General features: G+C 38.0%; 1 protein-coding gene across 4 annotated transcripts in view; it reads right to left on the minus strand.

Moving 5' to 3' along the window:
* The window catches only part of AKAP6 (A-kinase anchoring protein 6), a 504,258-nt gene that overhangs the window by 423,643 nt on the left and 55,230 nt on the right, over positions 1 to 25,385 (minus strand). For all 4 annotated transcript variants that reach the window (XR_001594257.2, XM_016123631.2, XM_036239029.1 and 1 more), the window contains one exon: positions 705 to 916. The gene's annotated coding sequence lies outside the window, so the exon portion shown is untranslated. The remainder of the gene's footprint in view (positions 1 to 704; positions 917 to 25,385) is intronic.

The following is a 25,385-nucleotide window of genomic DNA, read 5'->3' on the forward strand; positions in this document are numbered from 1 at the left end:
GAGGGGACTTGTTACAAGTCAGCCTGCGAACAACTCTCGCTATTTTAGAGACTATCTGGAGATGGAAAAATATTGTGGCAGTCCTTCAAAAACTATGAAGGACATGGGTTGAAAAACTCAAAAGGCTCAGGTAATTTTATTTGGTTTGCGTCTTCATGTTTTTAATAAATTCTGTCTTGAACATGCATGAGATCCCCTTTCACATCAGGGTTATATCAAATGCTTATTCAGCAGTCGTCCCTTGCCATGAAGAAACTGAAACCCAATCTAGGTAAATACTGAATTTCATACTGCAAATCACTAAATATTTCATAAATCATGAGAGCAGAGAGGGGACCGATTAGCTCTGCCCCATAAAAAAGAAATACATATCTTTACAATGTTGAAATACTGTGAACTACTCATTTTAGAGTCTATTTGGTGTTTTGCAATAGAAAATTATCTTATGTTTATGAAAAATTCCATGAGAACACTAAAAACAACAGGCAGAGATGGAGCAAGAATAATTTTATGTATTTTGATTCCTTTATTACTCTTATAGGCCTTTGTCTTAACCCAGCAGCCTGAAAAACAGATTTAGGTAAAACAGCCCTTCTTTCCCTAGTCCATTTTAAGCAGACAACATCCCCCAATCTCCGCCTAAGCAGACACAGACTAACCAACAAAACAGCCATACAATTAATGCCCAGACATTTAACACTCACCATCTCCTGCTCCCACCGTCTTCTTTTGATGTTTACAGCACATCTGTAGGATGCAATACTAGGAGATGCCTTGTTTGACCTGCTGCATGATGCTGTGACATCAGTTCAGATGATGCAGCTCATTATGGGAAAGACTGCTGTTGCTATGGCAACTGGGATGTGCCAGGAATCCTTGCTGCATTTCCAGTGGAGCCTGAGACAATACGGAAGCCCTGCAAGAAACAGACGATATGCAAAATTTAGATCAAAGGAAGAGGATCCCTCATTGGACTAAAATCCATAGGTTTAAAAGGGGTTTCCCTGAAGGCATTTTAGAAAAAATAAAAATCACCTCCTAATTTGTTGTTACACATTTAGAGGGGTGGGGTATATAGATTTATGACTGGGCAAATAAAAACTCAAATGGACGTTTCTCTGTTGGGCAATTTGATCACTTTTTCTTCTCTGGACAACATTACGGTACCTTTTTAAAAGTTATTAAAAAGAATTTTTGTTCATTTCTCAAAGGCCAAAAGAACAAAGCAAGGAGCAGAAAGAATTAAAAATGGAATATAAACAACTGAGAAAGTGACTCTAATTGTAAAGTAAACAGGCTCTAGCTCTCAAATACGGACAAACTCTTACCAACAAAGTCTACTCTGATCTATTACCCTGATGGACACCAACTCACAGAACCTTCTTGTCAGAGTGGCCCTAGCACTTGAGCACCAGACAGGCGTGTAGAAGGACATTTAGAATCCTGGGTGGGGCAGGCACACCACACCACCATCAACTTCTGAGGCCCGGCTTTCCTCAGCTTTCTGAACCCCTCCCACTTATAATCCAAATGCAAGAGTCTTTTCTGGGGCCAAACTTGGGGATTGGAACAAGTGGCAGACCTGCTAAAAACTTACTAAGTCATTGGCATTCCAAACATTGGGGCTCCGTTTTCCTCTCTTCAGGGCAATAAGATACACAGAAGGAAATTACTCATGCCCCTCCCCCTACGAAAGCTGGAACTGTGTGAAAAGCCACATTTAAACAGACACAGTGAGGTATTTCTCCAGTTGGTAAAAGAAAAGCACATTTAAAGCAATCACTCCTTTCCAGTCCTGAGCAAAAACAAATATGTGGTGAGAATTGTGGGGAAGGAGACATGGACAGAGAGCAATCATCTCTTGCATATTTAATACTCTCAGAACATGGATAGAGACTGAATCAAACTGACCTCCATCCATACTATCTTCACATCTGGGAAGGAACAACATTCTAAAAGCTCAAAACCTAATTCAACAATGTCTCCTCCTACTTGAGATTTTAAACAGCACTGTTCGCCAACTGCATGGCGGGGGCAGGAGGCGGGGATAGAATGACATAAGGAATTCAGGCAGTGCCTCTGTCAAATAGGGGCTGATAAAATGCATGAGAGGTGCCAAGATCCTAACGGGGTGCACCATCAGCCAAGCACAGAGTAGCTCTGCCCTGGATGGGAAGCCAGGATTGAGCTGGCTTCACCTAATGAGGAAGTGGGAGACCAACAGCAAGAGGTGAAGCTGCCTGCCCAAGTCACCCATGCTCTCAGTTGTGCGCAGAGCCCGACTCCCATCCTTTATTTTAAAACATGTGCCACACCAAGCAAGTAACGGGCAGCCACTTCAGTGCATAAAGCATTTATGTGGGATTCATTTATGTGTTAATGCCAGTTCCTCCAGTGACCATCTGTGTGACATGAAGCCAATCGATTAACCTCTCAGGCCTCACATTTTTCATCTGCAGAAATGATGGATTTAGCTATTAACCATGGTTTTCAAGGGTTTTTTTGTTAATATTAGAACACTTTATTCTAATGACAGAGACCAAATCTGGGCTGCCCTGGTTGAGGGAGGAGAAGAACGAGGAGAAGAACCCCAGAGCCAAGACTAATGAACCCTTCTCAACTGCCACCCCTACCTCACTTGCTCTGAACTGACCCCTGAAGGTACCTCTGAAGAACCACTCAGCCTCTGGAGAAGATGGAGTGAGTCATGGTTCTAGAACAATATCATCGGCCTTTCCAGAACTTAAAGCCCATGGATCTGTAAAGAGGAGAGAGCAGGGTGGGATCAGGTGTTGCAGACCTAAATGAGGCTTCTCAGAATGAGAAGAATCATGTCAGCCTCCTTTGCCAAAAGCAAGTCATTTGGTGGAAAGAGATGGATGACTCATCAAATCTGATGCCTGGTCAGAATTAACCTGAACAGCCTGAGTAACTAGCCCACACAATAGCCCAAACTTGGTTAAAACAAACCATTCCCACCTCCCCCAGCTCATTAGGTTGCTTTGAGGATTACATACAATAATGTATATAAAAGTATTTGGAAACCAGTAGCATCATAGAAATGTCCAATCTGGTTAATACTGTCATCAATAGTCCATTCACCCCAATTGGTGGAGGCTCTTTAGCTATTACCTGCAGGTCTGGCCAGATTCTGGATTCTGAGATAAGATGGTTAGAAGTGGCTTGCAAAGTCTGCACCGCTACCAAGTAGGGCTTACTCCTCACCACTCACTTCAGATGAGAATAGACAACATACCGAACATGGGACCCTCTCAGAGCACAGAGCCAAGGCCCTGGACAATAAACAAATAAGTTTCTCCTGGAAAGCAGATCCGTGAATTGAGGCAGGGAGCTTCAGACCTGAGTGACTATAGGTATACCTCATTTTATTATGTTTCACTTTCTTGTGTTTCACAGATATTTCATTTTTTACAAATTTAAGGCAACAACCTTCACCAGCAAAAAGATTATGACTCACTTTATTGCAGTAGTCTGGAACTGAATCTGCAATATCTCTGAGGTATGCCTATAGAAGGATTTCAGAATCGGTGTGGGTCAGAAACTACCATGTAGCTCCCATTTTGCCTCTGACGAAGATAACTCTGCATCGCCAAAAAATCCTGGATTTTCAGCTGAATATAGAGACAAGATGGGACTTTGGGTAGCTCCCTTGGGATGTGAATTTGTATGTTGTAGGGGAAAGGGTACAAAAGATATTTGGGGGCAGCAGGAAAACTTGTGACAGCTACTGGGACTGTTCACCAATATCCATTGTTTTTTCTTCCTCCTAGGCACATTCCCGGTGCCCCTACCTCTAGGTGCACCTTAGGACTAGTTCTCACCAATGGAATATTAGTGGGAATGGACAGCAACTCCTACAAACATGGTTAGGAGCATGATGAATTCTCCATATTTCCCTCCCCTGCTGAGTGGATGCAAAAAATCTAGTGGAGAACTCTAAAGCCTTGGAAAATAATGGCCCCACAGAGTCGGTGGAGTACAGGTCCTTAAATGACCATGTGCGGCACAGCTCTCCTCTCCCAACTACCCACTGACCCACATGGAACTGCAATGAGTGAGAAATAAACCTTTAATATATTAAGCTACTGAGACTCTGGGGTAGTTTATTATATATAAATTATCTATTTATAGATAAATTATAATACTTTAATAGAATAGAAAATAAATATAAATATAATTTAATAAAATATAATATATAATAAACTTATAATATTATGTATTATTATTTATTATAAACTCATCATGTTAAAAACAAGTTCCCTTATTACAGACTTTCTCAGAAACTAGTCTAATGATATTCATTGAGACTCTCCCACAGGGGAGATATAGTATACAGTACTTTCTTAATTTACTTAACCATAGCACGCTTTCTTTTCATGGACTAACATTCCATTGGCTGTCCATCACAGTATGAAAAACACGACTGTGAACAACAATGAGTTAAAACCACTCTGAGCTCCTGATTCAGCCTGAAGGCTATAAAAGAAGGAAAAGTGGGACTTCCCTCATTTCCAGGGCAACCCAGTCTGTTTCTAGTTTTTCACTGACATCCTGAACTAGCAAGGCAGAAATATGGTGATGTCGTTATAGACAGAGCAACATTGGTACAAATGTTTCCTCCTGGCCATTTTCCCTCACTTAAAATTATCAGTTGTGTCCCAAATCCCTACCATTTCAGAAGCAAACGAGTTGTATTTCCAAATCATTAGCTCATGATATGTTTGTATTTTAAGAGTTTAAAAAATCTGAAAGCCCTTCCTAGAAATATGGTAGGCCTACATCCCTTAGCACACCATGTGAAAAACTTATAGATCTGAGGAATGTTAGTTGTTAGTTAACAACTGTTGGGGAAATACTAGCTGATCTCACAGGTAAGCCTCCAAATTATCCTGGCTAAATAAAACAATTGTGTATTTCTTGTTCACCTGAAGTCTAAATGGGTGTTCCCAATTGCAGGTGACCTACGTGGTCATTCAGGGACTCTGACTATCTTGAGGTTTCACCTTCCCTTGGAGCCTTAGAGTCCTTGTAATTTATTGAGCAATTGGAGATGGAGCAGGGAAGGTTTTTATGGACCAGGTCTAAAAGTACTCTACTTTCACCCACATTCCATTGGTTAGAACTCAGTCAAATGGCCACACATACTATACAAGGCTGGAACATAGAGTCTAGCTTTGTGCCCCAGAAGAAAAGAAAGCAGGCGTAATGCACAGTTATCCAATCTCTGCCACATCATGAGATCAGGAATCTGAGCCTTGTTTCCAGCTGCATTTTATATATGTGTCTGCAATACCACCAGTGAGCCTTCTTAAGCTCAACTAACATTCAGACACACAAGACGATCATTGCCAACATTTCATGCTGATTTGCTCAGAGAGTTTGCCAGCAGAGCAGCATCAGACACTACTCTTTTGCAGGTGTCTTGCAGCAATCCACACAGTTACAAGAGTCACTGCCCTCAAAGAAGCCCCAAATGATGGCTTCCTCTTAGGATTTATAGTTATCTCAGTCCAGACCAAGAAGGGCTTACCCCTCATTGCCCACTTTAGATGTAGCCAGAGAATAATGGATAGACCTTTAAAAGGTCCCCCAGAGCCAGACCCACAGGCAGAATGGAAAAATATCTCTTCTTGGAGAGCAGAGTCAGGGCCAGACCAGGGAAATTCCCTTACTTCTAGATAGCCATTTTTACTAACCAAGGGTCAGTTTTAGCCTAAGCAATGTTGCCTAGCAATATTGTTGACATTTTCTCATTTTCAGGTTTCCAGGGCAACAGATCTACAAAGTTAACCAAAGGTCAAATTCTCATGCAGAAGGAGAAAGGGTTTAGTTAATCCTCTATTAATAATGCCCAATTCTGGCTTTAAAATTGACCTTTGTTCACAAAATATAAAAGTATTCAAGCATTCCAATCACATGTCTATATGGCCATATACCCATGCTGGCCATGAATGTTGCTTCAGTCAGTACACTTTATATATTTTCTGAGAATATCTGGAGGCAGAAAAATTTGGACACCAAACTGCAGTAGACTGTTATTGTTGCTGAATGCTCAGTATCCTACTTTCTTTAGATAACCACGCAAAGCAGAAATTGCTGTCTGAAAATTATGAATCATTAGTGATCAAAATAGAACTTGTAGCCATAATAATGACATGTAAGCTCAGTTGTCATAGTTGTTACCTGATGTTTGGATGTATTATTCTCAGACATCACCTCTCCCACATTCTAACATATATGCTTTGGGTGGGAATCCAACTAAAGGAATGGAGCATATGACTCAGTCTTAAGTGAATCAGGTTGTTACATTCTCCTAACCTACAGAAATCAGTTCAGAAATGGGTATGGCGCCCACCGAAGCCAATGACATATGAGACATTTTAATGGAAATCACTGTTGGCTCCTGATTCTGAGTGTAAAAGAATGTCAAATCTGAACCCGCTCATTCATTTTGTATTCGTGAGTGAAAAATCTGTCTAAGAATAAAGCCAACAAGAAGGAGAGCAAAGCCAAGTTAGCAGACAAGAAACTGAGTTCTAGTGACACTGCTTGAGCCAGAAATCAGAACTACTCTGGCTCAGTAGGTTTTAAGAGCCAAAAAGTCCCTTTTTCTGCTTAAGCCAGTATGTTTTGGGGTTTCCATCACAGTAAACAGAGACCTAACTGATCCACAAAGCCACCCGAGCAATTGTATAAAGTCTGAGTTGGCACCATTATTAACATGCAGCTAGCTTCCTTGGAAGGTAAAGAAAAAGCCTGAGTTCTGTAATGGTTCATAAACCTCGGCAACGACACCTCTCAAAGGGCCAGGGTCAGGACCAGCACTGGTAAGACCTCCTCATAAGGAAAATGCAAGGCATTATCTATCTTTTCTCTTGGACATTCCTGGATCTATGACAGTGACCCAATGGGCCTTAGCCCTACTCCTCTGTCCTTTTCCATGCAAAATTCCCATCAATAAAGGCCAAAAAGCTTCAAAAATTCCAGGGAGGGTAGATTAGATCCTGAATGACAACCTGGATTTGGGGCCTGAAACAGCCCTTAGGGTGATTTTGCTCACAGAAGCGAGCCCCAACCAGCTGAGCAATTTCCCTGCCATCTTTCTGGATTTCAGATTTTTCTCTTACCTGACTTTATAAAATCAGTGCTTTTTGCTGCTCCACTTAGATGTAACACCAGACACAAACATTTGACATGAACCTAAGTGGCTTTAACATGCTGATGGAAGCACAGTTGTGCTGCTTAATACATGGGAAGAAAAGATTGAGGACCAACATATGAAGCAGGAGTTTATGAGCTATTTAAAGTCTGCACTAATATTTCTGGGGCTTTCCTGTTTCAGTATTTTTTTTTATAGGTCTTAATCTTGTCTACTCAAAGTAGATAGTTCTTAGGGTACTAACCATGTCTCGTGCTACTTTTGATTTCCCTCATAATCTTTAGCAGATTCCTAGGCATAAGTAATTCCTTAATAAATCCCTCTTAATTCTTAATTCTTTTCCTTTTAAATAACATTGGTTCCATTCCAAGCAAAGACAAATTTCCTAGTGGCTTTCTCCTTATTATCCCAGAGTTTGAAATGTTATGAGATTTTACTAAGGCTTATATGTGTAAATATTTATATCTCCCTTTGCTGCCCAAAATACCAAAAAGTAATTTGCTACTGAGATCATCTAACCAAAATGATAACAGAAGCAAGCACACAAACACCTTTTATGTGTCATCAGAGACAGAGAGAGTAGTGGTCATGATACCCATTTTTAAATTATTTACAAAAAATAAATAAAATAAATAAAATTATTTACAACTGAGTCTTATAACTTATAGCATTTGTAGTCCATACAGTCTTTTAAATTAGACTCTTCCCCTTACCTGAGAAAAATTATTAATAAAACATATAACTCTCATTTAAAAACTAATTATATCTTACTTTCTTTTTAAAAAGATTTTTATTAAAATATAGTTAACATACAATATTAGTTTAACATTAGTATTACTTTCAGGTGCATATCAGTTATTAAGCATTTACATAAAAGTGATCACCACGATAAGTCCAGCAACTATCTGATACCTTACAATGCTATTATAATATTATTAACTATATTCCCTATGCTATACTCCACATCCTGACTTATTTATTTTACATCTAGAAGTTTGAACCTCTTATTATCCTTCACTTTACCCCCACTTTTTCATTTTTCAATTACAGTTGATGTTCAATATTATATTATGTTAGTTTCAGGTGACAGAATAGTGGTTAGACATTTGTATAATTTACAGAGTGATCCCTGGACTAGTCTAGTATCCACCTGGCACTACACATAGTTATTACCATATTACAGACTATATTCCCTAGGCTGTACTTTACATCCCCATGATTATTTCATAAGTACCAATTTGTACTTCTTAATCTCTTCACCTTTTTCACCCAGACCCCCAACGTCTCCCATCTGAAAACCATCAGCTTGTTCTCTGCATCTAGAAGTCTGTTTATATTTTGTACATTGATTTGGTTCTTTAGATTCCATGTATAAGTGAAATAGTATGGCATTTGTCTCTTTATCTGATTTATTTTACTTAGCATAATACCTTCCAGGTCTATCCATGTTGTCACCAATGGTAAGATTTTATTCTTTTTTATGTCCAAGTAATATTCCATAATATATGTACTACTTCTTTATCCATTTGTCTACCAATGATCATTTAGTTGCTTCCATATCTTGGCTACTATAAATAATGCTGCAATGAACATAGGCATGCATACAGCTTTTCAAATTAGTGTTTTGGATTTCTTCCGATAAATACCCAGAAGTGGAATTGCTGGGTCATATGGTAATTCTATTATTAATTTTTTGAGGAATCTCCATACTGTTTTCCATAGTGACTGCACCAATTTTCAATCCTACCAACAGTACATGAGGGTTCCCTTTTCTCCACATCCTCATCAACACTTATTTGTTGATTTATTGATGATAGCCATTGTGACAGGTGTGAGGTGATATCTCATTGTGCTTTTAATTGGTATTTTTCTGATGATTAGTGACATGAAGAATCTTTTCATGTGTCTCTTGGCTATCCATAAGTCCTCCTTGGAGAAATGTCTATTCAGGTCCTCTCTACCCATTTTTTAATTGGGCTGTTAGTTTTCCGGGTGTTAAGTTGCACAAGTTCCCTATAAATTTTGGATAGTAACCCCTTATCGGATACATCACAGGTAAACATCATCTCCTATTCAGTAGGTTGTCTTTACATTTTGTTGATGGTTTCCTTTGCTGCAAAAACTTTTAGTTTGATATAGTCCCATTTGTTTATTTTTTTTCTTTTGTTTTCCTTGCCTGAGGCAACATATAAGAAAAAATATTACTGAGAGCAATGTCAGAGAGTTTCCTGTCTTTAACCTTTGTTTGCACTTTAATGATGATGTGTCTTGGTGTGGGTCTCTTGTGGTTCATCTTGTTTGGGACTTTTCGCTTCCTGGACTTGTATGTTTATTTCCTTTACTAGGTTAGAGAAGTTTTCATTCATTATTTCTTCAAATAGGTTTTAAATCCCTTGTTCTCTCTCTTCTCTGGTACTATGATGAGAGTGTTGTTAAACTTGATATTGTCCCAGTGGTCCCTTAAACTATCCCCATTTTTAAAATCTTTTTTCTTTTTGCTTTTCAGATTGGGTATTATCTGCTACCTTGTCTTCTAAATCACTGATTTCATCATCTGCTTCATCTAATTTGCTGTTGATTCCTTCTAGTGTATTCTTCATTTCATTTATTGTATTCTTCATTTCTGACTGGTTCTTTTTTATGGTCTCTATGTCTTTTTTTAAGCTTGCTATCTCTTTGTTGAAGTTCTCACTAAGTTCCTTAAGCATCCTTTTAACCATTATGTTAAACTCTGTCTCTGGAAGATTGCCTGCTTCCATTCTGTTTAGTTCTTTTTCTGGAGTTTTCTCCTGTTCTTTCACTTGGGACATTTTTTTTTTCATTTGTTTGTTTGTTTGTTTGTTTGTTTGTTTCCCCATTTTGACTGCTATGTCTACCAGTCTGGGCAGGGTGGCCTTATGTAGTAGGTATCCTGTGGGGTTCGGTGGCATGGTCTTCCTGGTTACTTGAACCAGATGCTCCAGGAGTGTCTCTTGTGTGGGCTGTGTGTGCCCTCCTGTTGTAGTTGAGCCTGGATTGCTATTGACACATTAGTGGATGGGATTGACCCCTACTGGCTGTGAGGATTAGCCATGACCACAGTGTATGAGCTGCTATGCAGGGACTGACCACACAGAGTGGGATTCACCCCAGTGGGCTCTGGTGACTGCCAAGACCACCCTTTGGGTACGCTGCTTGTGGTGCTAATCAGGTGGTATTCTGTTATGACTTGAAGCCGGCCACTGAATGTGCTGGTTTGGGGCCTTTTGGAAAGGGCTGTTTGTGCAGGCCAAGGTTAGCTGTTGCCTGTGACTGATCTGGAGCTCTCTTGTAGGAGCTACAAAGCTCCTGTTTGTGCTGGTCTGTGGTGCATGGGAAAGGCCATGCTGCAAATTGAGGCCAGCGATCACCAGTACTAGCCTTGGGGCAGCTTAGCAAGAGGCTGAGGGAACCCCGAGGGCTGTCATTACCTGCCAGTTGTCATAAGGCTCAGCCACTCAAAGAACCTTGGGTGGTACAGGAGTTAGGTAGGACAGGGTCTCAGGGAGTCACCAGCATGGGAAGAATGGTATTCAATGGGTTAATGCAGATTCAGGTTTGGCACTAGTGCTGAGCCTGGGGCTGCTCTTTGAAAGTCTCATTACTCATCAAGGCCAGCCACCACCCTCCCAGGGCCCACAGACCCCTAAGAGTTGTCCAAGAAAAACTGCAGTTCACGTCAACGATGGCTGGACAGCTGCAAAAAAATTCTCTAGAGATGTGCAAGTTGGTGGGGTGGAATCCTAGGGATTCATGAGGATGAAGTGAGTGGAGCTCACCAGGCCAATTCAAGTTCAGATTTGGCCTTGTGGAGGGAAGGTTCAACACAGGAAAGACAGCATCCACTTGCCAGCCTCATGGGAGTGAAGCTCATGAGGGACAAGGGCGGTGTTCCCTCCAGCCCTCATCCTGAAGCCATGCAACTTACTCTCTCCCTGTATGTCTTTCGCACCTCCCCAGATGCTGTCCTTCTGTCGGAGCCCAGGGTGAGTGCCAGTTTCAAAGTGGCTTCTTCTTTATATCCTTAGTTATAGGACTTCTGTTCATCTCATCTTTGAATGGTTCTGCATGGTGATTGTTCTGTATTTTAATTGCAATTTTAAAGTGGTCATGGGAGGAGGCAGGCACAGCATCCATCTACTCTGCCATCTTGACTGACACTGACAGCTGAAGTAAAATTTCTCAGTAAATAATACATTAAAAGGTTTACTATTACAAAATCACAAGTGGCTATAATAAAAAAGATTTGTTTACAGGGCACAAACATTTTTTATTGAATAATCCAATTTAATAAATGCATTCTTAGAAGTCAGCTTTATATAAAACACAGAATTACACACCATTGGTTAACATAATTTTTACTTGTTAGCATGCTATGAAACAAATGAGAGAGCTGGAATCCTGCAACCTGTTATAAGCATCAGTTTTGTTTTAACTCTACCTGAGTCATTACATAGGCCTGCTTTATTGTCATTAACTGGATGCATGTCTGTCATGGAAAATATCTTCAAGTTTCTTCAGGGAAAAGACCGTTTTCCAGAGCAGAGTAGGATGTGTGGCAAAGACTTGTTTGGTACATTGCCTAGTAAATGTTTCTTTATCAGAGTTTATCAAGCTCAGTGACTTAATCCTTTCTCCCATTCACCATTCCTAGACAACTAAAGACATGCAATTAAAATTCCCAAACCATCAGTCAAACATAAATATACGTGCATATAAACATACACACATACACATATAAACTTAAAAACAGGTGAGAAAGGATTTTTGCACATAATACCAATTTTTCCTTCTTATTCTAGCCAATGACATCATTTTATCTTTAAATTTACTAATTTACCGATGAAGTAAACATTCTATCAATGTACTACTGTAAAAATATTTCACCATAATGCAATATTATGGATTCATGGAATTCTTTTAAAAAGAGTTACACAGATACAAAATGATAATAAATCTAAAATATTTGTAAGTATACATGTCACAGAACAGATACCAAGAAATATACATTGAGACATCATTTTTTAAATCAAGAAATAAAAGCATTGCTTTTCCTCGCTCTATGTTTACAGTGCTTACCCAGTGCTATGGACTGAATATTTGTGTCCCTCCCAAAATTCATATGTTCAAATCCTAACCCCCAAAGTGGTGGTATTAGCAGGTGCGATCTTCAAGAGGTGATTAGGTCAGGAGGGTGGACTCGTCATGAATGGGATTAATGCCCTTATAAAAGAGAACCGAAAGAGCGCCGTTGCCCACTTTTGCCACATGAAAACCCAGTGAAGAGGCACCATCTATGAACCAGGAAGTGAGTCTTTAACAGATACTGAATCTGTCAGTGACTTGTTCTTAGATTTCCCAGACTACAAACTGTGAGAAATAAATTTCTATTGTTTATAAGCTATCCAGTCTATGGTATTTCTGTTATAGTAGCCCAAACAGATTAAGATAACCAGATATTCAAAATCAATTGTTTTTCTATACATTAACAAACTATCCCAAAAAGAAATGAAGAAACCAATCTTATTTACAAAGGCAACGAAGAGAATACTTAGTAATAAAATTAACCAATGAGGCAAGAGCTCTGTACAGTAAAAACTATAAAACATTGATAAAAGAAATTGAAGAAGGCACAAATAAGTGGAAAGATATCCCATGTTAATGAATTAGAATAATTAATATTGTTCAAATTTCCATCCTACCCAAAGTGATCTACAAAATAATGCAATCCCTATCAAAATTCCAATGCATTTTTCACAAAAACAGAAAAACAATCCTAAAATTTGCATAGAACCACAAAAGAGCCCAAATAACTCAAGCAATATTGAGCAAGAAGAGCAAGGATGGAAGCCAAACTTCCTGATTTCAAACTATATTACAAAGCTACAGTAATCAAAACAGTATGGTATTGGTATAAAAAGACACACATAGTTCAATAGAACAAAATAGAGAACCTAGAAATAAACCCATCTATATGTGATCAACTAATTTTTAACAAAGGTACCAAGAATACAAAATAGAAAAGACAGCCTATTCAATAAGTAGTACTGGAGAAACTATATATCTATATGCAAAAAGAATGAAACTGAAACTTTATCTTACACCATACACAAAAATCAAATCAAAGTGGATTAAAGACTTGAGGGTAAGACCTGGAACTGTAAAACTGCTAGAAGAAAACATAAAGAAAATGTTCTTTGATGTTGGTTTTGTGAATGATTTCTTGGATATGGATGAGGTGTAATGGAATGTAGGCTTTAGAACCTGAATTCTTCACTAGGCTCCATTCCCACCAAAAGCATAGGCAACAAAAACAAAATAAACGAGTGGGACTACATTGAACTGAAAAGCTTCTGCACAATGAAAGAAACAATCAACAAAGGAGAAAATATTTGCAAATCATATATCCAATAAGGAGTTAATATTCAAAATATATAAGAAATTCTTACAACTCAGTAGCAAAGAAACAATAATTGAATTTTAAAAATGGCAAAGGATCTCAATAGACAGTTTTCTAAAGAAGACATACAAATGGCCAACAGATATACAAAAAATGTTCACCGTCACTAATCAGGTAAATGCAAATCAAAACCAGAATAAGATATCATCTCGTATCTGTTAGAATGTCTATTATAAAAAAGAAAAAAAAAATAACAAATATTGGTGAGCATATGGAGAAAAACTTACATGCTGTTGGTGAAAATGTAAACTGGTACAGCCACTATGGAAAACAGTATGGCAATTTCTCAAAAAATTAAAAAATAGAACTACCATGTAATCCAGCAATCCCTAGTATGGAATACTATTCAGTCATAAAAAAAAAAAAAAAAAAAGGAAATCTTGCATTCGTGATATGGATTAACCAGGAGGGCATTATTCTAAGTGGAATAAGCTAGACAAAAAGAGACAAATACTATATGGTTTTACTTCTATGTGGACTCTTAAAAAAAAAAAAAAAAAAAAAAAGTCTAACTCACAGAAACAGTAGAATAGTGGTTGCCTGAGGCCTGGGGGAAGATGTTGGTCAATGCGTTAAAATCTTTCAGTTATAAGATGAGTAAAGTCTGAGGATCTAATGTATAGCATGATGACTATAATTAGTAATTGTGTATGCATACTTGAAATCTGCTAAGAGTATACATTTTTGCACTAAAAGTGTTCTCACCACCAACAACAGAAAAGTAAAGGTAACCAACTATATGTGAGGTGACATACATGTTAATTAATTTAATTGTGGTAATCGCTTCACAATGTATACGTATATCAAAACATCACATTGTACACTTTAAATTATTACAGGGGAGGGAAGAGTGAGGGAAATGGAGGAAAGTGCAAAGGGAGAAGCAAATGGGAAGGGAAAAGGTTAAAGGGGAAGGAAAAAAGGAATAAAGGAATGTAGGCTTCAGAACCTGAATTCTCTATGCTCTGCTCCCACCTAAAAGTCTGTCCTTGGGCAAAGCATTTATTTGAGCTTCACTTTTTTTTTTCTGGGAAATGGGGATTATAATTCTGCTTTTCAATGTTATTATAAAAATTATCTATTCATCCATTCAATAAATATTTATTCATTCAACAGTTATTGAGCAATGTTCTAGATGCTTGTCACCCATCAGTGAACAAATGAGACCAGAATCTCTGTCTTTCAGGAGCTCTCACTCTAGTATGAATCAAAGTATCCAGCCTGATACTTGCCATATACCAAACATGTAATAGATACTGGTTAATATTTTCATTGATGCTAGCAAACTATAAGAAATTATAAAATATAAAATATTACTATTAGCCCAAATTAGTCAGATTAGCTAGATTTCATTCCTAGGGGAATGAAAACACAGACTTAGAAAATACAAACTTTGACGAGGAAGGGAAGAAAGGTTTGGCAAACCAGATGGTCCCTGGGAAAGAGGTCGATGTGGAACCCCTGTGCCCCCAGGATGGACAAGCCTGCATCATCAGTAGAGGAAAATTGTTCTCCAGCCAGAAACACCCATTGTGGAGTATTAAATGAAGAGAAATAAACTACTATAATATTTGAACTATTACATGCATTTTCTCCCAGGTTATTCTCGTCAAGGATAAAGAGCTACTGAACTAATTCATATGTAAATAACTGAGAATAACTTTGTTGCGCTATGTGAAGTATAAATATATAATTAATGTACATGAAGAATCACTATGAACTTCCTGTGACTATAACAGGAACTTTTGAGTTTTTCTACTAAGAATGACATATTTCTACTGAGCCACACTCTCCTTGTTCACATGACTTACAGGAGGTGAGAGGGAGTGTGCAAGATGAGGCTGGACAAGGAAGCAGAATGAAAAGATCTGGAAAGTGCCTTAAAGAGGGCTCAGCCTGGCAGTGGGGGTGAGAAGGATGCAGAGCCACCCAGAATTTAAACTTAGAAAAGGCATACACTATAAATGCTATTCTTCTAATAGAGTTTCAAAATATTTTCTTCTCATCTGGGCTTCCTAGAAATGGGACCTTCTATTAATCTATAAATTGGCATATTTTCCCCATTTTCATTGTATCTAAAAGTTATCCTTTAAAAATACACTCTTAGCTTAAATTACTAGGGAGGAATATATAGAAAAAATATAGAGTAAGGCATTCAAATATTTTAGTCAAATGTGAGTTACTTTTTGAGAAATAAAGGAAGAATGAAAGAAAAATTATAATTATTCTTTAATAACTAACTATTAGGATATGTATTAACTCATTTATTCTTTAAAGAATCCTGGGAGAGAGGTCCTGGCTCTCATTTTTCAGATAAGAAACAAGAGATACTCGGAATTGCCAAAGACCTTGCTACTGTAAGTGGTAGATTCAGAATTTAAACTCGTGTAGATAGACTGACTACAGAGCCTATACTCTTAACCTCCAAGACACAACACATAGCCCCAAAAAACGTTCATATTACCTCTGGAATACAGATACTCCCTCATTAACACACCTTTCCAGGAAACTTGCCTTCACCACCTCAAGTTCCAAACAGCAGCCCAGAATTCAGAAAGCAGTGCTCACACCAATAATGCCTAAAAAGCTTCAAATGATTCCATGCATTTGAGAGGTCACTAATTGTAAAAATAGATTATAAACATCTTGACGTCTTTGACAATAATTTTCTTTTTAATCCCTATACCATTTAGCATAGAACTGAACAAGTGAATGGTAACTAGGAGCAGCAGCGGAAAGAGTGGTACTAGCAACAACAGAATCGGCCACACCAGCATCAGCTGTAATCATTGTTAGAGCAGCAGAGAGCAGCAATGATAACAGCAGTAACAGCAGCAGCAGGGCAGCAATAATAACAGTCGCAATAACTGCAATGCTATTCTGCCCTGTCTTTCTCATATTGTGGATTATCTATCCGTATACCAAAAAGATAAGGTCTCCCATGCAAATAAGCACGAATCTATAGGACTGGATTAATAAAAAATTGAGCAACCCCTGTCACTTGAGAAAGCTCAAATGCTAATGAATGTTAAATACAGATTTCTCCATATGAGTCCTGTAAATTGTCATCCCCGCTGGTATCAGACACAGAATTTCTATGCCCCGATTAAAAGAACACAGTAATGAAAGAAACTGGTAGAATTTTGAACAGAGCAGCGAGCCTGAGTCATTCGATAATTTAAGAGAAAAGAATCCTAGGCACTTGTGTTCTCAAATGTCAACCCAGGTCAGAACTTTCTTTTATGACCCTCAAAACTCCCAAATCCTAAGAGACTACAATTCTCCAGGTTCGAAGTCATGTTTCAGGTGTCAGGAAAACAGCAGAAAAGCTCAGATAACTAGCTGAAACAGAGAGCCACGTGGGTCCTGGGTATCTTGGGGAAAGTGACAAAGAGATTGGGAGAGTGACCGGAGAGAAGCCAAGAAAATAAACTTAAAACACTGATGGATTCCTCCATCCACCCTCAACGGTAAGATTTTCTTTCTGTGGAGAAGAATTTAACAAAGAGCACAGATGCACTGGAATTTCCTCTTTTTCGCACTCCTTTTTTATGTATGGCTTTCCTTAGAGAACATGGGAGAGGAAGTTTATTTGATTGTTTATTCAGCAGTATTTATTTGTCCAAAAAGAAAATAATTTCAAAGAGCTAAATACAGGTAAAGCTTGACCATGAACCACATATAAAAAAATAATCTTCCAATAAGAGCAATTCCAAAGGGGAAAACACATATTCTCTGGTTAGTAAATATATGTATGAAGACATCAGCACACCTGTCCAAATACATGTATACAAGACTCGGCACAAAGAAACACTGTGAAATCAACATCGTAATGAAATAACTCAAATTAAAATAAGATATATCAAGAATACTCTTACCACTACCAGATTGTATTTTTATTAATGTGCAAATGAGGGACAAACTGCCCTTTGAAAATAAACAAGTCAGAGCCCTGTACAGGCTTGATGAGTTATAACCCAGGACTTTCCTCTTTCCTCACCAATAGGAAATCAAAAGTCACAACGAACCTTCCATTTGGTTAAACCCCAAGGAAAGGAGCAGTTTTGCTGGGAGCTCTCTGAGCAGAAGAACCAATGGTTAGAAAGTTCGGGGCCTCCTGCTCTGCAGGGGACACACAGGGGCTGTGATCTGGAGAACGGTGCTGGAAAAATGTGTCCACAGAACAAAATCTTTCGTCTCTATCTCATCACCACATCTCGAATGTAAGTCAGCACTCACAGATCTTAAAACTTCCCTTAGGGGAAAGGAGGGAGATAGAAGGAAGAGGGGTGGTCAAATATTTCATGGTGGAAGGAAATTTAACTTTGTGTGGTGAACACATAATGCAGTATACATATGACATATTATTGAACTGTACATTTGAAACATATTTAATTTTATTAACCAATATCGCCCCAATAATTTAAATTTTTTAAAAAAAAAAGGTGAAAAAAAGGGGGGGGGGCGGTGGGGAAAGGACACATCCAGTAGCAGGAAATCTCTCAGACTCCAGTTGACAATCAGAATAAGGTAGCCAAGAGTTTCAAACTGAAACAATCTTTACTTACTCAATAATTGTGTTTAGGGCCAATTTTATGAAAAACGATTCAAGTCTAATTATATATGGTTTGGAGGAAGTAGCACAAGCAGTGTGACCAGAGTCAGGAAACCTGACCCACAGTTTCAGCTTGGCCAAAGGGCCACATTATGTCAGGCAAGACATCATGTCTCAAGTCTGTAAAATGAAAATATCAAACTAAATGAACTCTAAAATTGGTTCCAGCAAAAAAAAAACAAACACACAAACAAACAAAAAACACCTTTCCTTGGCCCACCCAGGGACAGATTTCTTGATTCTATATTTCTAACTTTGCTAAGTTAAGTTTATGCCAACAGTGGGCCTCAATTAGGTAGTGAAAAAAATACAGAATCTGGTGGCATCGAATGTGTGTGAACTAGCAAATACCCAGCAAACGGCTGATGGTGAGCCAGGATGAAGGCATAAGTATAAGGATCTGTTCAATCTAGTAACATGGTTATCTCACAGTCAACTCTTTCCTCATTGGTGGGAAAGACTCCCTCCTGTTTTTTGGTCCCAAGGGCAGCAGAAGCTCTACAAAAGCTGGGAGCAGCGCAGAGAGAACTTAGCAGAAGTAGGGGCACCACTGACATGAGAAAAAGCAAAACTATGTCCTGGCCCGACCACGAAAACCCACTAGTTATCTGAATGAGATCTGGAGTTACTTACTAGCTTAGGCTTGAGCAGAGTGCTAGGCCCCAAAATAGACCTAATGCTAACCCAACCAAACATTCTGTAAACTCTAAAGCACTCTTCAAAAGGAATATAAATGTTACTTGTTATCCCTACCATTATTACTAAAAAAATAACACCCAGATTCAATCATCTGGAAATTACATTTACTTGCGCTTCTTATTTTTCAGCTGTTAATGGTTCACTATTCAGAGAAATTCTAGATCAATCAATCAATGTGGATGGCACAGGGGAAAACACACTTTTAAAAGTTTGTTTTTTTCTTTGAGATACATTATTTTTTCATTACTAAAGAAAACACCACTCAACTTGAAGTATTATATTTGGATGACTTTACCAATATTCAAGGCTATTCCAAGCAACCAGGAGTTGGTTTTGAAATTACAGCTATATGACCTAGAGGGCTTTCAGAACAAAGAAATACTATGCTGCAGATGTTATTCCTATTTCTAACCCTTAAATATACAGAAAACACATTTCTGACAGTTTTAGGATAGGAATTTTATCCTTTATTCCAGCCATCAAGGTTCAGAGATATAGAGATCTAGCTTCATATTGCACTATGTGATTCAGTACTAGACTCAGGCAATATAAGTATAACGCGAGTTCTGGCCACTCCTAAGATCTTCCAAGCGTGATGGGTAAACGCTGAGGGTAGAGAGTAGTAGAATGGAGGCTGCCATCTAAGTGCTCCCTCCCTCCCTCCTACCCTCCTTCCTCCCTCCCTCCCTGGAAAAAACATCCAAATGTACCCTTGGTTACATCTATCAATTTTTTCTTGAAGAATGTTGTGAAATAACCTAAAGGCAGATGCTTCAAATTTTAAATCTACAAGTACTCTGTTTGGTAGAGAAGATTTTAATTTTGGGTTGAGCTTGAGAGGTGTTTAGAGACATTTTTGTCCTTTTTTCAGAGGGGAACTATGGATTAAGGATAAGCCTTCCCTAAAGGAAATGGATATTCCAAGTTTTTGGATGAGGAAGAGACAAAAAAATTTGTGACTGAGAAAGCCAACCTTTCAGTAGGAGGAGAAGAACTTTGTTCTTTGTCTGGCTCTTAGGGAGGTATGCAGAGATTCTTATGACTAGACATACTCAGAACACTCCAAGTATGGTCAGCTGGCCTCTGCCACATAGAAGCAAGCAGGAAACTAGGCAGTGGACACTAGAAAAGTCCCTGAAGGTATCATAGAGCTATGTATTCTGAAGGCAGCAATTCTTCTATAGACTGAATTGTATCCCCCAAAATTCATACATTGAAGCTCTAATCCTTGATGTGGCCGTATTTGGAGATATGGGCTATAAGGAGGTAGTTAAGGTTAAATAAAATAATAAGGATGGGGCCCTGATCGAACAGGATTATTAGTGTCTTTACAAAAACAAACACCAGAGAGCTTGCTTGCTCGCACTCCCTCCCCCAGTCCCCTCCTCCCTCTCTCTCTACCATTTGAGGACAGAGCAAGAAGGCAGCTGTCTAGAAAGTAGGAAGAGAACTCTCACAGGGAACTGAAACTGTCAGCACCTTGATCTGGAACTTCTCAGCCTCCATAACTGTGAGAAAATAAATTTATGTTGTTTAGGCTACCCAATATATGCTATTTTGTTATGGCAGCCTGAGCCAACTAAGACATATACCTAGAAACTGTCTCAGGATACCTTACTTTTTTTTTTTTTTTCAGGTTAAAATATATTGTACAAAGTTTACCTATCTCACCAAAAATAATGGCAATAATTTCTCTATTATTCCTATATAAACAACAAAATTCCTATTTTTCTCAGAGAGTTCTTATAAACCAAGACAAGGTGATATATATAGTTATAGAAAGAAAAAAAGCAAAGAGATGGTCAATATCCTCGGCCTCTGAGTCTATCTTGACTGAGAAACAAAAAGTATTCCATGTACACCAGCTAGAAAGCTTATGATTCAATTAAGATATAAATTCAACAAAGAAATGCAAATAACAACCAGATCTGGAACAATAATGGATTATTTTCTATTCATACTTAATTTTCTCTTACTACTCACTAATGGAAACAAAAGCTACAACTAAAGTCTCTGTTTGATGAACTCAGAGTTTTTCTACTAGTTGGCAATGTTCTTACTGCCCCTTAGAGATTTTTTAAATTACCATTTATTTAACCAAAAAAAAAAAAGCAGTTCACTCATTTCTCCCATACCCCAACCCCCACCTCTGGCAACCACAGATCCATTCTACATCTATGAGCTTGTTTTTTTTAAATAGTTTTTTTTTTCAACATATAAGAGAGATTATATGGTATTTGTCTTTCTCTGTCTGACTAATTTCACTTAGCATAATACCCTTGAGGTCCATGTTGTCACAAATGGCAAAATCATATTCATTTTCACGGGAATAATATTCCATTGTATGTGTGTGTGCCACATTTTATTTATTCACTAATCTATCGATAAACACTTACATTGTTTCCATATATTGACTATTGTAAATGATGTTGCACTAAACATTAGGGTGCATATATCTTTTTAAGTTTCGGTTAGAGTTTTCATTTTTTTCAGATAAATATCCAGAAGTGCAATTGCTGGATTCACATGGTAGTTCTTTTTTTAAGTTTTTGAGAAAACTCTGCATGGCTTTTCATAGTGGCTACACCAGTTTATATTCCCACCAACAATACACAAGGGTTCCCTTTTCTCCACATCCTGACTAACACTTGTTATCTCTAGTTTTTTGATAACAGCCATTCTAATGGGTGTGAAGTGCTATCTCATTGTGGTTTTGATTTGCATTTCCCTGATGATTAGTGACATTAAGCATATTTTCATGTGTTTGTTGTTCATCTGCATGTCTTCTTTGGAAAAATGTCTATTTTTAATTGGATTAAAAGATAGATATGTTCATTTTTTTAATGCCTAACAGCACCTGGTATTCCTAGGTGGTCTCTCATCCAAGTGCTAGCCAGGCCCGACCCTGCTTAGCTTCTGAGATCAGATAAAATCGGACTCATTCAGAGTGGCATGGCCTTAGATGATCTGCTCGTTTTTTAATTGGATTGTTTGTTCGTATTTGCTATCGAGTTATATGAGTTCTTTATATATTTTATATATGTTGTATATTGGCCTCTTATCAGAAACATGATTTGCAAATATTTTCTCTCATTCAGTAGGTTGCCTTCTCGTTCTATTGATGGTTTCCTTTGCTCTGCAAAAGTTTTTTAGTTTAATGTAGTCCCACGTGTTTGTTTTGCTTTTGTTGCTTTTGCGTTTAGTGTCAAATTCAAAAACTTAACACCAAGAGCTTACCGCCTGTTTTCTTCTAGAAGTTCTATGGTTTTGGATCTGGCATTGAAGTCTTAACTATATTTTGAGTTAATTTTTGTGTGCGATGTAAGATAGAAGTCCAGTTTCTTTTGTATGTGGCTACTCAGTTTTCCCAATACCATTTATTGAAAAGACTGTCCTTGCCCCATTGTGTATTCTTGGCTCCTTTGTCAGAAACTAATATGGGTTTATTTCTAGGATCTCTATTCTGTTTCATCGATTTATGTGCCTATTTTTATGCCAATACCATACCATTTTAAAACTATTGCTATTGAAATAAGGGATCATGATTCCTCCAACTCAGTTCTTTCTCAAGATCACTTTGGCTATTAGGAGTCTTTCGTGATTTCATACAAATTTTAGGATTGTTTGTTCTATTATTTGTTTTAGTAAACATAGTAGAAATCTGAAAGACTTCATCAAAAACTTCTTAGAACTCTTAAACAAATTTAGTAAAGTTGCAGGACATAAAATCAATACACAAAAATCTGTCAAAATTTCTATATACTAATAATAAGCTATGAAAAAGAGAAATTAAGAGAACATTTTCATGCCTTTTGGCTCTCTGAGCAGCACCATGGTGGTCGGCAAGAACAAGTGCCATATGAAAGGTGGCAAAAAAGGAGCCAGAAAGGAAGACCATAATTGAAGCTTATGCTGATGTCAAGACTATCAATGGTTATTTGCTTCATCCGTTCTGTGTTGGTTTTACTAAAAAATGCAACAATGAGATTCAGAAGACCTCTTATGCTCAGCATCAACAGGCCTATCAAATTGAGTAAAGAAAAATAATGATGGGAATTATGACCTGAGAGGTGTAGACAAATGACTTGAAAACAGGGGTTAAAAAACTGATTCCAGATAGCATGGGAAAAGACATAAAATTAGCTGCCAATCTACTTATTTGCTTCATAATGTTAGAAAGATGTATTTGTCAAAATGCTGAAGAAGACCAAGTTTAAATTGAGAAAACTCATTGAGCTTCATGGTGAAGATGGTGAAGGTAGCAATTCTAGAAAAGCTACTGAGCATAAGGTGCTAAAGTTGGATGTGCTGATGGATATGATACCCCTATCCAAGAATCTGTTTAAAATTCAGGTTTTTCACAGTGACAAATAAAACCTATTCAAGATGTTTAAAACACACACACACACATAATTTCATTAACAATTGCATCAAAAAGAATAAAACATCTAGGAATAAATTTAACCAAGGAGGTAAATGACCTATATGTTAAAAACTACAAGATGTTAAAAACAAAAGAAAGTAAAGAAGACACAAATAAATAAAAATATACTTCACACTCATGGATTGGAAGAATTAATATTGTTAAAATGTCCACACTTAAAGCAATCTACAGATTCAATGCACTTCCTATCAAAATTCCAATGGTACTTTTCACAGAAATGAAACAAACAATTCTAAAATGCATATGAAATCACGAACGACCTCTAATAGCCAAAGTAATGTTGAGAAAGAAAAACAGAGTTGGAGGCATCATGATCTCTGATTTCAAACTGTATTACAAAGCAACAGTAATTAAAACAGTGTGATGTTGGCATAAAAACAAGATACATAAATCAATGACACAGAATAGAGAGCCTAGAAATAAACCCACATTAATTTATGAGCTTTGTTTGCTGGGTCAGGACACTTTTAGTATTCCACTTTTTTATGATTATTTTATTATTTTTTTTTTATTCCTTCATCTTAAATAGTCTAGCTGATCTTTCAGGTATTTGAATGCCTACTATGCTCTAGACACTGTGCTAGGCAAGGGAAAACAATAACAAATAGGATGGACACAATTGCTATCATTATGAGTAGTCTAAAGAGAAATATATTAAATGAATACACAGATATTTCATGACAATTCTGACAAATACTATCCTGAACATATGAGAATATACACAGTTTCTACCATGCTGTGCAGAATTAAAGGGAGATCTTACTCTTTACGTGGCAGAGCATTAAAAAAAATAAAAAATAGGGCAAGGCCAGTGTGGTAATAGGGGCAGCCATGACCTGAGGAGGATCATAGTTGCTGGACCACACGAAATGATGGGCAAGCACCAGCATGGCAGCTTGATGAGGACACCTGACTATAAGACAAAACCCCAGGAAGGCAGCAACCACTTCTCCCTTGTTACTGCAACATCCCCAGCATCTAGCATCCCTTGGCACATGGTAGACAGTAAGTATTTGTTCCTGGATGGATGGGCATAAATGACAAGACCATGAGGGAAATCTCAGAAATAAATGGGAGATGATCTGAGGAAACTACATAGTCTTATACTGCAGCATATAAAAACACGATGTGGCTGTAATAAGAATACGAAGAGAAAGTGACACCTTAACACAATTCTCAGGCACATTCTAGCAATGTTGACTGAAGATTTGTTTGGGGGATGTCAGAAACACTCTGTAATAAACACCCATTGTTCTGCCCAAGAGCCATTTCCACACGTTCCAAGAGATCCAAAGTTTGCTTTGGGAAAGAGGATCCAAAATTTCCTTTGGGAAACCACCTTCTGCCATTCTCCAGTCATGTGGTTTTCATGGAATTGACTCCAACCCCAGCTACAGGAAAATCCTGATTGTCTTAAAATAACATATCCCATCCCTGTGGCTATACTGATTAATTCCAGAATGGTACATAAACCAGTCAGAGCCAAGGAAACATGTTTCGTCTTCCTTTGGAATTGGTATTGTGAGGATATGAAACCACAAAGTAAGCCAGTAAAGCTGAGACCCAGATGGAGCAAGCCTAAAGACAGATCCCAGTAATAATATTTGAGCGCTGGACCAAAATATGCTGGAAACTCAGCCTGGTTGTGGACTTCATGTGAACTAATACTTTCCCATCTTGCTTAAGGCACTCTAGGTTGGTTTTCCTAGCACTTTCAAACTAGAGAATCCTAATGGACACATGCCTTGTTTGCCCTGTCCTCACTCTTCTAGGCCAAGGCAGGCTGGGTAACAGTAGCAGTGGGTCTCTCTAACTCAAGCCTCTCCACAAGGGCTGCTAGGATTTCCTTGGCAGGTCTCCACTGTCATCCTAGGAGAGCTCCCTTTGCCCTTATGATTAAGGGCTCCAGCTTACAACCTGCCCTCCCTGCATCTGTTTCCTATGGCAGGAAGGCAAAATGCCCAAAATG

The sequence above is a fragment of the Rousettus aegyptiacus genome, unplaced genomic scaffold (genome assembly GCF_014176215.1).
Source record: "Rousettus aegyptiacus isolate mRouAeg1 unplaced genomic scaffold, mRouAeg1.p scaffold_m13_p_3, whole genome shotgun sequence".
In the NCBI taxonomy this organism is placed as follows: Eukaryota; Metazoa; Chordata; class Mammalia; order Chiroptera; family Pteropodidae; genus Rousettus; species Rousettus aegyptiacus.